Source organism: Neophocaena asiaeorientalis, unplaced genomic scaffold (assembly GCF_003031525.2).
Source record: "Neophocaena asiaeorientalis asiaeorientalis breed wild unplaced genomic scaffold, Neophocaena_asiaeorientalis_V1.1 scaffold98, whole genome shotgun sequence".
Taxonomy (NCBI): Eukaryota; Metazoa; Chordata; class Mammalia; order Artiodactyla; family Phocoenidae; genus Neophocaena; species Neophocaena asiaeorientalis.
This window is the reverse complement of record NW_020172459.1, coordinates 1437642-1453918: the sequence shown is the minus strand read 5'-3', so window position 1 is coordinate 1453918 and position 16277 is coordinate 1437642. Positions and strand designations below refer to the sequence as shown.

Here is a 16277-nt window from a genome sequence, read left to right as displayed (position 1 = left end):
GACGCCTCTCCCTGCCTGGCCACAGGACACCCGGCCTCTGCCGCCGGCCCAAAAGCCGTGCTCAGCTCGCGAAAGAGCTCAGGTTTGCGCCGCAGGAGACGAGGGACCGCTGCCCTTCCCCGGGGACGCGCAGCGGGAAGGACGCTGCAGCCCGGCTCGGCCGCCCCGCCCCCTCGTCTCCTCCCCTCTCCTCCCCTCCGCTCCCAGGCGCCCGTCCCGCCATTACCTGAGTGCTGCGCCGAGTGGCCGCGGCGCCGCCTCGAGCTCGCTCTCGTGCGCTCTCCGCCTGTGGAGCCGGCGTCCTCGGGCTCCCGGACCCGCCGCTGCCGCCGAGGCGCTAGCACTCTGCCCCCCACCCCTCAGCCCAGCGCCGCTGCTTCCGCCGCCGTAACGAGCCTCTGACCCATTGGCTGGGGTAGGCCCCGCCCTCCTCCGGAGAAGCCAGTCACCGCTCAGTGTGAGCGGAGAGCGGACGGGCCTGCCCCTCGGGGGCCGCTGAGGCCTCTGGGAAATGTAGTCCCAGGTGCCGAGAGGGCGGGCCTGGGCGGGGCGTCCGGGCGACCGGGCTGGGGCAACACACCCCTTTGCTGTGTAAAGTCGGTTCTGCATTTTCTCTGTGCCTAGTAAAAAGCTCATACCCTTTTGCCTCAGCTGACGCCACAAGGTTTCATTTTCCCGAGGGCGGTGCGGCGCGGGAAAAGGTAATGGAGGCCGACTGCAGCGGGCCGAAGGGGCTGCAGGCAGGGCGAGGGCTTTCCTGACTGTTCTTGATGTCCCCACGGAGGCCACGGCCCGCAAAGCCTGAGCATCGTGGGAAGATCGGGTGGACGGAACTGAAGCGACTCTGTCGGGTTTGCGCCCGGCGCGCCGCGTCGGGAGCTGCACACCAGGCCGGACCCGCTCGGGAGCCGAGCACCTTCGGGTTAAAGCCGGCTCGGAGAGGGGCCTTTGGCGCAGGACTCCGGCACGGTGCACCTGCTCGGTTTTTCCAGATTACGAAGAAGCGGAGGGAGGCGGTGGTGTTTTGTTGTTTTGTTTGGGGTGGAGGGATGGAGTTGATACAGCTGCAGTAGACTTAGCCAAAGCTGCCGGAGCAAAATCTGAATCTGACAATAGAGTTAATGTCCCCCTCCTCCCTTCCCAGATGGTAATTTAGATCTGGAGTTTTGTGTTAAGAAATAAATGGGGCTCACATCCCTTCTTCCTGTCGTGCACAGCTGTGTTCTTGCGAGGAAAAGAGTAGCTCGTGGCTACAAGAATGTCTCAAATACCTGCTCTCCTTCCTCAAGGCACTTTCCTTTCTCACACTCTTCCCTTCTCAAATTTCTCCTAAAAGTACCTTAGCCTCCTCTCTCCTTAGGCAGTCCATTCTGCTTCTGCCACTCTTCTCAGACTGCTCCCCAAAGTTGCCAGTGACCTACTCACCTCACCCAATGGTCCTGGCTTAGTTCTCATCTTGTCTAGTTTACCAACAGTAATTCTTCCTTAAAATGTGCTTCCCTATGGGAATCACAAAAAATATATATATATATATATATATATATATATATATATATAACTGAAGCAATTTGCTGTACACCTGAAACTAACACAACATCGTAAATTGGCTATGCTCAGAAAAAAAAATTCTTCCCTTGGTCACCAGAACCACACTCTCTCCTGATTCTACTTCTGTCCCTATTAAGTTGCTTTCTACTTCTTTCTCACATATACAGCACTCTCCAGCCCTCTCTCAATGCTCTACTATCTTTCTAACTAGTTTAATGCACTCTCACAGTTTCAAATACTGTTCTCGGAAATGACTCAATATTTTGTCTGCGTGGTGATAAAGATAACTCAAGATAACTCTCTCTTGAACTGTATACCTACAGTCCCACAAATATGTCTTACAAGCCCCTGAGACTTAACATATCGTACATCTTCATTGATTTGCCTCACCTGTGTACTCCTCCCCCTTGTTTCTGGGTTTGGTTAATGGCATCACCATCTTCTCTGCCTTTGGTTTAATTCTTGTTGGTTTCCACTCTTCCATCTCCCAGGGTCACCCTATGGACCTCTGCACCTCCTTTCCAGTTGCTTCCGTAGCCTCGGCTCAACCTGTCATTAATTCCTGTCTGGCTTATACTAACACTGCCTCACTCAAATCTCTTCCTACCCTCAACCTGTCCTCCGCAGAGTTCTTTTTCTAAAGCATTCCTCTGAATCTGTTCTTTCCATCCATGATGTTCCAATGACTTCAAAATCTATTCCAAACCCGTAAACCCAGTTCAAAGGCCTTAATAATTCAGTCCCTCCTACCTCTCAAGTATGGTTGAGTACTCTCTCAACCATAGTTTCCACCAATTCTCCACACAGCTTGGCTTCCAGGGTTTTGCTCAAGCCTTGCCTTATATAGGCCTCACTCTTCAGCAGCTATGTAGCAGAGTGCTGCCATTTCTACAATGCCTAACTGCAAAGGAAATGATTTATCTTCTCCAAGAAGCCTTCCGTGGAATTCCTCTCCTTCCCCCCCGCCCTACAGGTACTTCCGTGGACACTTCTTCAGTCCCTCTGTTATAGTACTAATCTATCTACGATGTATTCTTCCTGGATTAGGCGGAGAGAGAAATTATTCATCTTTATATCTCCCATCAACAGGAAGGATTCAATAAATGTTTGCTGGGTATAATCACAAACACATCCGTAGTACATGAATGAAATCCAAATTTTCCTTAGTTACTAGAGACAGTCTCTGCTTTATTCACTTATGTCTCTAGTCCCTCACGTAGTGGATACTTGAAGGAAAATAGATGCTTCACTTATGGTTGTGTTGCTAGGATTTAGGATTCCCATCCCCTGAGCTTGGCATGCTGAAGACAGCCTTCTTGTACCCCAACCAGGCTGAACCTTCCACACTTCTCAGGTCTTCAAGCCCCCCTGCCAGTTGCGGGGGCTTATTAGTATCTTGGGTTCTTGGAGATAGTGTACACAGAAGAGAGTTTGGATGGATTGAACAAAGATACCATCAGGCATAACATCTGCTGGGTGGTTACCAAGAGAACAAATAACTACTGCCCTCTGCCAACAAAGAGAGTAAGTTCTCAATGCAAGCGTCCTGTGGTGGTCAGTCAAACGTCAGTGGATGGTCTGCAAGTGTTGGTGAAGCTCTGTTTGGTCTCTGCCGCTGAACCCAGATGGTTCTCAGCCTGAGCCTGGGTCATCTAATGATACTGACTCTTTGGTTCCTCTAGGTTCAGATACTCCCCTTGGCCCAACTCCCCAGCCAGGGAAATATAGTTCCCTCCAGGTAACTCATCTGTAAAATGAAAGTACCGTTACTTATCTCAATCTTATTGTGTAGTTGTTAAAAGCTACACACGTAAAGGACGTGAAGCTTTTGAGCTCACTCACATTCATTGTTTTTATTACCTTCATCTGGTTTATTACCTAGGCCAAACTCAGACTCTGTCTCCTCCAAAGTGTGTATGGTGGACAGACTCTAGGATGACCCCTCATGGTTCCCCTCTTGGGGTTCATGACCTTGTGTAATCTCTTTCCTTTGAATGTGGCAGGATCTGTGACATTCTTCTAATCAGCAGAATATGGCAAAGGTGAGGAGATGTCACTTCCTTGACTGTATTATGTTATGTTTAGTTTTTAGCTAAATTTGAAACAATAGAGAAACATGATTTCGACACATCCAGGATATTTAACGAGCCAAGTTTTTTAAACTTGTTACAGCAAGTTTAAAAAGATAGTGATTGTCATACGACCCAGCAATCCCACTACTGGGCATATACCCTGAGAAAACCATAATTCAAAAAGAGTCATGTACCACTATGTTCATTGCAGCTCTATTTACAATAGCCAGGACATGGAAACAACCTAAACGTCCATCAACAGATGAATGGATAAAGAAGGTGTGGCACATATATACAATGGAATATTACTCAGCCATAAAAGGAAACGAAATTGAGTCATTTGTAGTGAGGTGGATTGACCTAGAGTCTGTCATACAGAGTGAAGTAAGTCAGAAAGAGGAAAACAAATACCATATGCTAACATATATGGAATCTAAAAAACAACAACAACAAAATGGTCACGAAGAACCTAGGGGCAAGATGGGAATAAAGACGCAGACCTACTAGAGAATAGACTTGAGGATATGGGGAGGGGGAAGGGTAAGCTAACCTGCCGACATTTTGATCTTGGACTTCCATTCTCCAGAACCGTGAGAAAATAAATTTCCACTGCTTAAGCCCTACAGTCTGTGATATTTTGTTATGGCAGCCCTAGCAAACTATGTACTGTACATATACTACATATAGTAGAGTATTGTTTTGTGAAATTTTAGTTTCAGTTGTGTGTATGTGCACTGGGTCTCAATGCAAGATGCATTTCTTATTATGGGTTGTAGGTCAAAATGTTTGAAAAACATTGAGCTGGAAGAAATGAAGGATTTTGCCTCCCAGTTCTGATATAAGCCAATTGAACTAAAACCTTATACTAGGCAAACCTGGAGAAACCGTAGCTCCACTTTTCCTGGGTAGGGCGCTAAGGAGAAGAAATGGGTTCCTTATGAAAATGACTCTAGAACAGTGTTCTGGAGTGGAGTCTGTGGACAGAATTTACAGGGGTGTGAACTTGGATAGGAAGAAGGTACATGTTTATTTTCACTAATGTCTACCTGAAAATTACCATTTCCTTCCACTGTAAATAGAAGTAACAGATTTTGGTACTATTAACAGTACTTGTAACTTTGTCACCAATTAAAATCACGTATATTTTCATATCCCATTACACAAACTCTATCTCAAAACACAAATTGCAACCATTCCTATATTGAAAGTATATTAGTTTGTTATTTAATATATTAATAAAGGAGCACATGTATTACGATGCGCAAATTTGTTTTTTTAAATATATTTTGATAATAACCATGTTTGTATATAATTTCTTTCCCCAGGATCCCTAGGTATTTATGCATTTAAGAACATTTTTCTAAGAAGGGTCCATAGGCTTCACAAGACTGTCAAAGGGGGTCTGTGACAGATAACGGGTTAAGAAAATCTCTACAGGTATATTTTTATAGACCCAGGTCCTGCCTCTGTTACATTTCATCTGAGTCCTTTCTTATCTGTTTCTTTCCACTATCACTGTTTTGGTTATGACCAAGACTCTCCTTCTGACCAGTTTCTTTTAACTGAGGACTTCTTTGGTTCTAACTTTGACTTGACATCTTCCCAAAAGCTGCCTCTGTGTTTACACCTCTGCTCTTGCAGTGCAGCCCAAGGATAGTGGCCCTACCCTGACTCTCGGCCCAGGAAACTGACCCACAGGGTTACAACTTCTGGACTGCTGAGGACCAGTGGGAAGAAGGTGTCTTGGCCACCGAAGGAGCTTGTGGCCATTAGAAAACCAGCTAATAACATCAGCAGCACAGAATGGGAAACCTTCAGTCCCAGGCCCTGTGGACCCGTTCCTGCCTCCTGAGGGTGTTTGACTTACTTTTGTGACTTCCCTCACTGCTTCATTTCTTATTTAGACTTCCAGCCCATGACCTGAATTTGTAGCTCCATACAAGGCCCTCCAGACCCAAGAGGTCCACATTTCCATTGCCCACCATCAGTGGCCATATGGAGAACGTCCATTCCCCACAGCGTGGAGTCTGCCAATTCACAATAATTGGGATCTTCACTCCCTTTGTCTTCCACAAGCACACAGCACTCCCATTTTGGTTCACCCACCTGACCAACACTGGGGGGAATTCCACACTCCCACAAAGAAAAGAATGATACCTTCCAGGGTTGGACAAGGACCATACTAAATCTCCTTCCCTCCACCCCCTTTGTGGGAGAGATCATCCACCTTGTGCTGGGGGGCCCTACTTGGCCATCATGTCAGTAGCACACTCTGACCTCTAGAGGGAGCCCCGTGAATAACGAAGAGGAGCAGCTGTGAGTCTTCAGGGAATGGGGGGCTGGAACCTCGAATCACCAGCTGTCCTGGGGAATGGGGCTCATGTCTGGGCCACATATCCTAAGTTCACTGATGACCTTTAGTGTCCTTTGGGCAGGAATGCCCTACTTAATTTACTTTGTCTGTTCTGGCTCCCCACCCATCTCTGCCCACTGCCAACATTTATTTGGGGGTCATGATTCTTTTTTTTTAAAATCATTTTCATTTTTATTTATAATCAGAAAACAATTAGAAATTAAAGTGGGAAGGTATCTACAAACAACAAATGCTGGAGAGGGTGTGGAGAAAAGGGAACCCTCCTACACTGTCAGTGGGAATGTAAATTGATACAGCAACTATGGAGAACACTATGGAGGTTCCTTAAAAAACTAAAAATAGAACTACCATATGAATCAGCAATCCCACTCCTGGGCATATATTCCAAGAAAAACATGGTTTGAAAGGATACACGCACCGCAGTGTTCATTGCAGCACTATTTACAATAGCTAAGGCACGAAAGCAACATAAACGTCCATCGACAGAGGAATGGATAAAGATGACGTACATATACACAATGGAATATTACTCAGCCATTAAAAAGAATGAAATAATGCCACTTGCAGCAAGATGGATGGACCTGGAGATTATCATACTGAGTAAGTCAGACAAAGACAAATATCATATGATATTGCTTATACGTGGAATCTTAAAAAAATGATACAGATGAACTTATTTACAAAACAGAAACAGACTTACAGACTTAGAGAATGAACTTATGGTTACTGGGGGTGGGGGGAGGGATAGATTGGGAGTTTGGGACTGACATGTACACACTGCTATATTTAAAATAGATAGCGGTCGGGCCCGGCCCGGCGCTTCACTCGCGCTGCAGACCCCGCCTTGAGTGCGCAGCTCTCCGGCCCGCGTGAACGCTTCCCCCAGACACCACCACCCTTTGGAATGGCCAACAGGGGACCTGCCTATGGCCTGAGCCGGGAGGTGCAGCAGAAGATTGAGAAACAATACGATGCAGACCTGGAGCAGATCCTGATCCAATGGACCACCGCCCAGTGCCGTAAGGATGTGGGCCGGCCCCAGCCTGGGCACGAGAACTTCCAGAACTGGCTCAAGGATGGCACGGTGCTGTGTGAGCTCATTAACGGGCTGTACCCCGAGGAGCAGGCCCCAGTGAGGAAGATCCAGTCCTCCGCCATGGCTTTCAAGCAGATGGAGCAGATCTCCCAGTTCCTGCAAGCAGCCGAGCGCTACGGTATCAACTCCACTGACGTCTTCCAGACTGTGGACCTCTGGGAAGGAAAGAACATGGCCTGTGTGCAGCGGACACTGCTGAACCTGGGTGGGCTGGCGGTAACCCAGAGCAATGGGCTCTTCTCTGGAGATCCCAACTGGTTTCCCAAGAAATCCAAGGAGAACCCTCGGAACTTCTCAGACGACCAGCTGCAGGAGGGCAAGAATGTGATTGGGTTACAGATGGGGACCAACCGCGGGGCATCTCAGGCAGGCATGACCGGCTACGGGATGCCATGCCAGATCCTCTGATCCCACCCACAGCCCTGCCCCTGCCTGCCATGAATGGTTAATATATATATATATGTGTGTGTGTGTGTGTGTGTGTGTATATATATTTTAGCAGTGACATTCCCTGAGAGCCCCTGGAGCTCTCACACTCCCTTCTGCCAGAGTTGGGGCCTGGCCTGTCTCCTCTGAGGGTGCCTGACAGTGGCCTCCCCACCGTGCTTACTAATACATTCCCTTCTCCAAATCCACCAAAATTGGACCAACTGGCCTCTTTTCCCCAGGACCAAAATTAGGGGGGCATCACCCCTTCTCCCCACCATACCTCTTCTCTTTCTCTCTGACCTCTCTTCCCCTGAGCCCTGTGCCCTAATCCATTCCTTGACTGGGAGTCAGGGATGCTGCCTAATGGCCTTCTCCCCACAAGTACGCCTCGCCCACAGCTGTGGCTGCAGGGACTTAATTTATAGGGAGGGGTCTGTGGCGGCTGCTCCCCCAGCTCCAGCTGGACTGCACTCACCAAGCTTCTGAGGCAGCCTGCCCTGGCAGAGGCCTTCAGGCTTCTCATTTTCCATTCCCCTCTCTGTGGCTAAGGGGTGGGGGTGAGGGGACTGGGGAGGGAAGGCTGCCCTCCATGGGCTGGGGCTTGAAGAATCTGAGTTTGCTGATTTAAATAAAGAATCTCTGTCTTTAAAAAAAAAATTAAATTAAATTAAAAAATAAAATAGATAACCAACAAGGACCTAGTGTAAAATAAATAAATAAATCATAAAAAAGGAAGAAAGTAAAATAAGGTATCATGTTTTACAACAACATTTTAAAATCAAATGTGATTAGATGGCAAGATTTATACTCCAAATATTATAATATGACGTTGAGAGAAATTAAGGAAGACTTAAAGGAGGTACATGCTATCTCCATGGACTGGAAGACTCAACGTGAAAACCTCTTATTCTCTCCAAAGTGAGAGAGACTCACTACCATCCTGGTCAAAATCCCAGCAGGTTTTTATCCCCGCTGCGTGTGTGACTATAACAAGCTGATTCTAAAATTTTTTTTGTTGTGGTAAAATATATATAACAAAATTTACCATTTTAACTGTTTTAAAGCATACAATTCAGTGGCATTAAGTACACTCGCAATGGCGTTTGGATAGATTCTTGACTGCTCAGGCTAGCCTGACCTCACCATCAGGACCCAAGCACTCCCTTAAAGGAGACTCCGGATTTTAGCAAAGGGGTGCAGTGGGTGTATCTAGAAAGCAACCGGTCTGGGACAAATGTATATATCTAATCTCATCCAGGCTTCTGTCTAGGAATAAACAATGCTCTGCATCATGGTTAGCTTTAGTTTTTCCCTTTAAGCTGACTGTTGGAAGCACTTCACCACTATGTTATTTTTTTTCTCACTTTTTTATTTAGGAATATTTCAAACACATAGAAGAGTTGACAGTATTGCATAATGAACATCTAGATTCCACCCACCTAGATTTAACAATTTGCAACATTTTGCACAACAATTTTTAACATCAGCTTTCTTTATGCTCTCACCCATCCTCTCACGTGTGATTGTGTTTGTCGACACCCACTTTTTTCCTCCTAGACCATTGGGAAATAAGTTCAGGCATCAAGATGCTGCACCTTAAAATGCTTCAGTATGAATTTCCTAAGAATAAGAACTTTCTCCTACAAAACTTTAATACCCCAGTTGAGAAAAAATATTTTTTATATAGTAGTGTGTATACGTCGATCCCATTCTCCCAATTCTTCACACCCCCCTCTTTCCCCCTTGGTGTCTGTATGTTCGTTCTCTATGTCTGTGTCGCTATTTCTGCTTTGCTAATAGGTTCATCTGTACTATTTTTCTAGATTCCACATATGAGCGTTAATATACGTTATTCGTTTTTCTCTTCCTGACTTACTTCACTCCGTATGACAGTCTCTAGGTCCATCCACGTCTCTGCAAATGATGGAGCCTCAGTACAAAGGGGTTTCCCTGGAGACTCCTGACAAGTACCATCAATTCTGTCTAATATGAACGACAATCCTTTCTAGTACCAAACATATTCCTAACAATGCAGTATTGACACTGTCTCTACCCAGCACAATGTGTATCATATTGAGAAGTACCCCTCCTGATATTAGAAGTAATAGGCATCCCCTATACCCCAGAGCCTGCTGAAATTATTCACACTTGCAATCCTAAAGGTGTTTAGCCTGCTGACCCTGCCTCGCCCATTTCTCCCCCTGGGAACCACAATAAAAACTCTTGCCCATATTATACCCTTGTTCTCTCTGCCTCCTAGCTAACCCTTCTGCTTCCCATATGGCCCTGCATGGTGAGGCATGCCCCCTCCTCTGGGAATTGTGAGAAACCGTCTTTTCAATGGCAATTGTTTTCTGATCTGTTGGCCTCACCATACCTGAATAATATTTAAACCTACATTTGAAAACAATTATGCAGTTTATAGTTAAGGGAAGGTATGGTAACATCTCAAATGAATGTTAAATGTAGAAGTTGCAGATCTGTGTAGGTGAATCAAGGGAGAATTGCAATGGCCTGTCCAGTACTAGATTAAATTAAGTTAAATTCCTCCCAAGACTAAATGGCAAAATGAGATTCAAAGTCAATGACTATAATACATGCTGATTTATCAGGTAAAGAGATCATTTAAAAGAGAAAAAGCAGAACTAATCATTTGATTTCTTTACTTGTAAAAGAGAAATTTAACTACTTCCCCAGCAGTCTTCAGATTTTCCTTCTGTTAAGAGCAGTATAGGGACTTCCCTGGTGGTGCAGTGGTTAAGAATCTGCCTGCCAATGCAGGGAACACAGGTTCGAGCCCTGGTCCGGGAAGATCCTACATGCCGCAGGGCAACTAAGCCCATGTGTCACAACTAGTGAGCCTGCGCTCTAGAGTCTATAAGCCACAACTACTGAGCCTGTGTGCCACAACTACTGAAGCCCACATGCCTAGAGCCCGTGCTCCACCACAAGAGAAGCCACTGCAGTGAGAAGCCCACGCACGGCAAGGAAGAGTAGCCCTGGCTCACCGCAGCTAGAGAAAGACTGCGTGCAGCAGCAAATACCCAGAGCAGCCAAAAATAATTAAAAAAAAAAAAAAAAAAAGAGCAGTACAGAGCATGGCATCTATTTCCATCCAGATATGTGTGTCACTTACAGATTCAACATAATCTGTATCAAAATCTCAGCTGCCCCCCCGAAATTGACAAACTAAAATTTATACGGAAATGAAAGGGACTCAGAATAGCCAAAGCTATCTTAAAAAGAAAGAAGTAGGAGGACTTGCACTTCCTGATTTCAAAACTTGCTACAAAGCTACAGTAATCAAATAGTGTGGTACTGGCATAAAAATATACATATTGATCAATGAAAAAGAATTGAGAATCTAAAAATAAACCCTCACATTTATGATCAACTGATTTTCAAAAAGGGTGCCAAGATAATTCAATGGAGGAAAGAATAATCTTTTCAATGAATGGTGCTACATCACTGGATATCCTCATGCTAAAGAATAAAGTTGGACCCTTTGCTTACATCATACACAAAAATTAACTCCAAATGGATTATATACCTAAAAATAGAGCTAAAACTATAAAACTTTTAGAAGAAGGAGTCTAAGAAACATAGGAGTAGGTCTTCATAACATTGCATTAGGCAAAGTCTTCTTAGGTGTCCATCAAAAAAGTGAAAAGACAAATCCACAGAAAGGGAGAAAATATTTTCAAATCATGTAGCTGTTAAGCAACTTATATCCAAAATATACAAAGTATCTTATAACTCAATGACAAAAAGGCAAAGAACAATTTAAAAATAGGCAAAGAACATAGAGAGAAACGAAGCTGAGTTATTTGTAGTGAGGTGGATGGACCTAGAGTCTGTCATACAGAGTGAAGTAAGTCAGAAAGAGAAAAACAAATACCATGTGCTAACGCATATATATAGAATCTAGAAAAATGGTACTGATTAACCTAGTGGTGGGGCAGGAATAAAGATGCAGACGTTGAGAAAGGACTTGAGGACACGGGGAGGGGGAAGGGGTGGCTGGGATGCAGTGAGAGAGTGGCATGGACATATATACACTACCAGATGTAAAATAGATAGCTAGTGGGAAGCAGCCACATAGCACAGGGAGATCAGCTCGGTGCTTTGTGACCACCTAGAGGGGTGGGGTAGGGAGGGTGGGAGGGAGACACAAGAGGGAGGGGATATGGGGATATATGTATGCATATAGCTGATTCACTTTGTTGTATAGCAGAAACTAACACAACATTGTAAAGCAATTATACTACAATAAAGATGTATAAAAAATAAAATAAAATAAAAATAGGCAAAGGATATGAACAGATATTTCTCTGAAGATATACAAATGACCAATAAGCATTTGAAAAGATGCTCAGTTTCATTTGTCATTAGAGAAATGCAAATCAAAAGCACAATGAGATACCAATTCACACCCAGTAGGATGGCTACAGTAAAAGGGACAATAACAAATGCTGGTGAGCAGTTAGTGTAATTGGAAACCTCTGCACTGCTGGTGGGAATGTAAAATGGTGCAGTCACTTTGTGAAAAGAAAAGTCTGTCAGTTCCTGAAACAGAGTTATCCTATGGACAGAAATTCCACTCATAGATATACCAAGAGGGATGAACACATATGTCCACACAAAAACTTGTACGTGAATGTTCATAGCAGCATTATTCATAGTGGCCAAAAAAATAGCAACAACTTAAATGTCCATCAACTGATAAATGGATACATCAATGTGGTACAACCATATAATGGAATATTTATTCAGTCATAAAAAGGAAAGAAGTATTGATACATACTACAAATGGATGAACCTTAAAGACATTATTGTAAGTGAAAGAAGCCAGTCACAGAAGGCCACATGTTGTATGATTCCATTTATATGAAACGTCAAAAAGAGGCAAATCCATAGGGACAGAAAGTAGATTAGTGGCAGCTGAGGGATGGTGCGGGGTGGGGGATTGGTGGGAAATAGGAAGTGACTGCTCACGGGTACAGAGTTGTTTTGGGGATGATGAAAATGTTCAAAAATTGATTGTGGGTGATGGTTGCACAACTCTGCAATGATTCTAAAAAGCAATGAATTGTACACTTAGTGAATTGTATGTTATATGAATTGTGTCACAATAAAGCTATTTTAAAAGTGTGTAACTGATTTAACTCAGATGCATGAAGGGTGTATTCACACCAAGGTGCACAATTTCCATTGCAGGATGGAAGGAATGTTTCAAATTCAAGGTAGCCTTTAGACTTCCATATTATTTTGCATTATATTTTGTGACATAATGGATTATTACATGTAACATACTGTTTTACTTTACTACCCTGTAGTTGAGAAAATAAAAGTTGCTTGAAAAAAGTTATTTCCAGTAGCCATTTAGTTTTTTCCAGAGAAATTGAACCTCATAGAGCTTAGAGTCTACCTAGTCCAAATCCATCAGAACGAATCATTAAAACACAGAGGCAACAAAAGCACAGGTACCGTCTCCCAAGCCTCAGGCAGGCCTCTTCACTTAGAATATTATGGGTGTTTGCTTCCCCTGTATCATCACTGGCTTGGTGTTTTCCCATTTTTGTCTGTATTAACTGCCTTACTCAATTACAGTCTTCTATGTTAAATTTAAACCATCTTCTGAGAGGTATAGGAGGAGGAAGTTCTGGAGAAGGAAAGTCTAAGACAGGAACATTGGCTATTAGAATGTCCTTGAGGGACTTCGCTGTGGTCCAATGGTTAAGAATCAGCCTTCCAGTGCAGGGGACTTGGGTTCGATCCCTGGTTGGGGAACTAAGATCCCACATGCTGCAGGGCAACTAAGCCCGCGCCACAACTACTGAGCCCGTGCGCTCTAGAACCTGTGCGCCGCAACTAGAGAAGCCTGCCTGCCACAACAAAGAGCCTGCGAGCCACAACAAAAGACACTGCATGCTGCAACTAAGACCCGATGCAGCCAAATAAATAAATAAAAATTAAAAAGTAGAATGTCCTTGAATTTCTCTACGTTTGCTGCAGACTTCTTCCAGGGAACTGGATATACCTCTTTAAATTTGTGATCTTGGTTGCCTGCTCTTCTTTATTTATTTTTTTCATTTCTCAGGGTTTGCCTTCAGTGTGTGGTGTTGGTGCTCATTCTTTTTATGAAGCAAATATAGTAGTGAGTCTCAAGTCCCTTTCAAAGAGTCTAAGACTCTTCTGGCAGGTATTTATCTATAAAAAGGCTGTACGGTCTTCCCTGGTGGCACAGTGGTTGAGAGTCCGTCTGCCGATGCAGGGGACATGGGTTCGTGCCCCGGTCCGGGAAGATCCCACATGCTGCGGAGCGGCTGGGCCCGTGAGCCATGGCCGCTGAGCCTGCGCATCTGGAGCCTGTGCTCCGCAACGGGAGAGGACACAGCAGTGAGAGGCCCGCGTCCCAAAAAAAAAAAAAAAAAAAGCACCGACAGCTTTGTCCTTGACCACATTCTTCTGGGCTTTCTTCTGTGGCTCTATGTTGCCCTTTTCCTGTACCTTCCGGGCTCTGAGATTTTCATTTCATTCTCTCTCCAAGCTAGTATGTTGGCCTGTTCCTCTTTCATGGGTGCTGGCAGAAGTTACCAGACTCCTGGATCAAATTTCACTGCATGGACTTTATTACCCACAGCACAGAGAGCAGCATCAGCATTACACATGCATGATTTTTTTCTCACCACTGCCTCCACAATCCCACGGTGGTGACGCAACGTGGGCCTGATAGTTTTTGTGCGCACAGTGAGTTTGCATCACAGCTGGGAAACACTGAGCTTGGGGAACCTCCTATTTTATGGCAAGCAGTATGCAAGCCTGCCCTTTGCTCCAGGAAAAAACATTACCACATCTCTCAAGGCTGCTTGTTGCAAACACAATCCTGAGAAATGGCCAGGGGAAGGGGTGGTCAGGGACTGGCATTCTTGGCATACCCAGCAAGAAATGAGAGACCCATGGAGAACTGTCTCTCCCAACACACCTCTCCTGTTTCACGTGTGTTGACCTCCCCAAAGGGCTCCCCTGGGCGATCCACCATCTAAGAGCTTCCTGTATGCTGTGTCAATGACAACCAGCAACAAGCATAAAAGATAAAACTTTATTAATGCTCACACCAGTGGGGACTCTCAAAGTAGATGGGACTTCATCAGCTGGGGGTAGGTGATGACAGGGTAATGGGAGAAGTGACCAGATTACAGAAACAAAAGTATTTATGCATTAATTAAGGGTGGGTTAAATTTTGTATGAGGTGTTATCTGATTGGTTGGATTTGGATCCAAGGAAGCTTTCACAGATGCTGCCAAAAAGGGAACATGTTAGCTCAATACATGTGAGGTACTGGGGTGTCAATGAAAGAGTGAGGGTGTTGGGGACATGCAGATGGGAGGACATTGGTGGGACATCCCAGGGTTAAGTGGGACTTATACCAAGCTGTTGTCACTCAGAACAAACTGATGGGCCTTCCTCACCACAGCATGGCCAGTGGAAAATGTTACACAGATAATCTAAGATCTCACTCGAGTTATAAATCCTTCTGAACAGTCTGCTTTAGTCTCCTGTCTTTGGAATAATACACATCTGCCTTTATTGACACCTCTGTAAATGACAAGAAATCGACTCTTCCGATTTCCCTGCAGCTCACAGTTGGTCTGCTCTCGTGCTCTGTTGATAAAGGTGGAGGGATGCGGTGCTTCTGTCATTTTTGGAGATCTTAGGCATCACTCCCTCCCCTCTCCAGAAAGACATTAAGACATCAGGACATATTCACAGAGTTATGACTGTCTGATTTCTAAGATTTTGCAACACCATTGATTGTCTGACTATGTAGTGCCACATCAGGCACTTGGCTTATATCCTGGTCAATCAGTAATTTCCTCCAAGCCTGCCTGTCTATCATTGTAGTAGGCATGTCAGAAATTCCTTTTATGGTGATAAAGTGGCCCAATGATTACTGCTACGTAAGCAGGCTAAAGGCACTGAGGGGGCAATTCCGGGTCCCTCCAGCCTCATGTGTCCGTCATCCCATGCAGTTTGCTGAGACCACTGACATTGCGGAGGACTCTCAGAGGAACCAGGTGGGCATGGGAAGTGGTGCAGCTCCGCTAAAGTTTTACTCGATATTAAGAAGTAAAAGTGTTCTAGTTGTGGCGTCCACAGACCTGATCTGAGCTATACATTGTAGGGTCATTGTCCGTCACCTGATTCTCACACCTGAGCCAGTTTACAGCCCTAGGGCCCCTTAAATCGAAGGGGAGGGAAAACTCCCTAGGAAAGACCCTGCAACTTGGCCATTCTTCTTCCTCATCTCCCACATGGGATCTACGGCCATTTACCAGAGTGACTGTGTATTGTGGGAAGGAAAATACCCAGAATTTTCAAGGATTACTGGATGGGCTGAGGAGTTTTCGTCCAAGTCTGTCTCACAGTAGGTCTAGTGGTCAGTGAACTCACTCTGTATATTTTTCTCTATACGCACTAATTGGTAAAACCCCACAGTGGCTCTCCGACTCATAGAACGAAGGCTGCTATCATGGTAGGAAGGGCCAAGTGGAAGCCCAGGAATTAACCCACACATCACAAAAGAAATAAAACATCCCCTGGGAAATTTCAGAGATCAACATCACCAGTAAAGAAAACAAAGACGTAGGGATTCCCCATTTATCCTGCCTATTAGTTTTGTGCAAAAGACTGATTTCAGAGAACAAAGGATTATCATAAATTTAATCTCAGTTGCATCTGATTTCATGTCTCTTTA

The 16277-nt window shown here is 44.8% G+C and overlaps 1 protein-coding gene and 1 pseudogene across 7 annotated transcripts in view; one reads left to right on the top strand and one right to left on the bottom strand.

Annotated features, from left to right (window-relative positions):
• Positions 1–356, bottom strand: part of SAP130 (Sin3A associated protein 130) — a 76948-nt gene extending 76592 nt beyond the window's left edge. For all 6 annotated transcript variants that reach the window (XM_024738034.1, XM_024738036.1, XM_024738035.1 and 3 more), the window contains exon 1: positions 227–356. The gene's annotated coding sequence lies outside the window, so the exon portion shown is untranslated. The remainder of the gene's footprint in view (positions 1–226) is intronic.
• A 6469-nt stretch (positions 357–6825) lies between these two features.
• Positions 6826–7498, top strand: LOC112395011 (transgelin-2 pseudogene; annotated as a pseudogene). The gene has a single exon (XR_003002280.1). The product of XR_003002280.1 is annotated as a transgelin-2 pseudogene (transcript).
• Positions 7499–16277: the final 8779 nt, after the last annotated feature.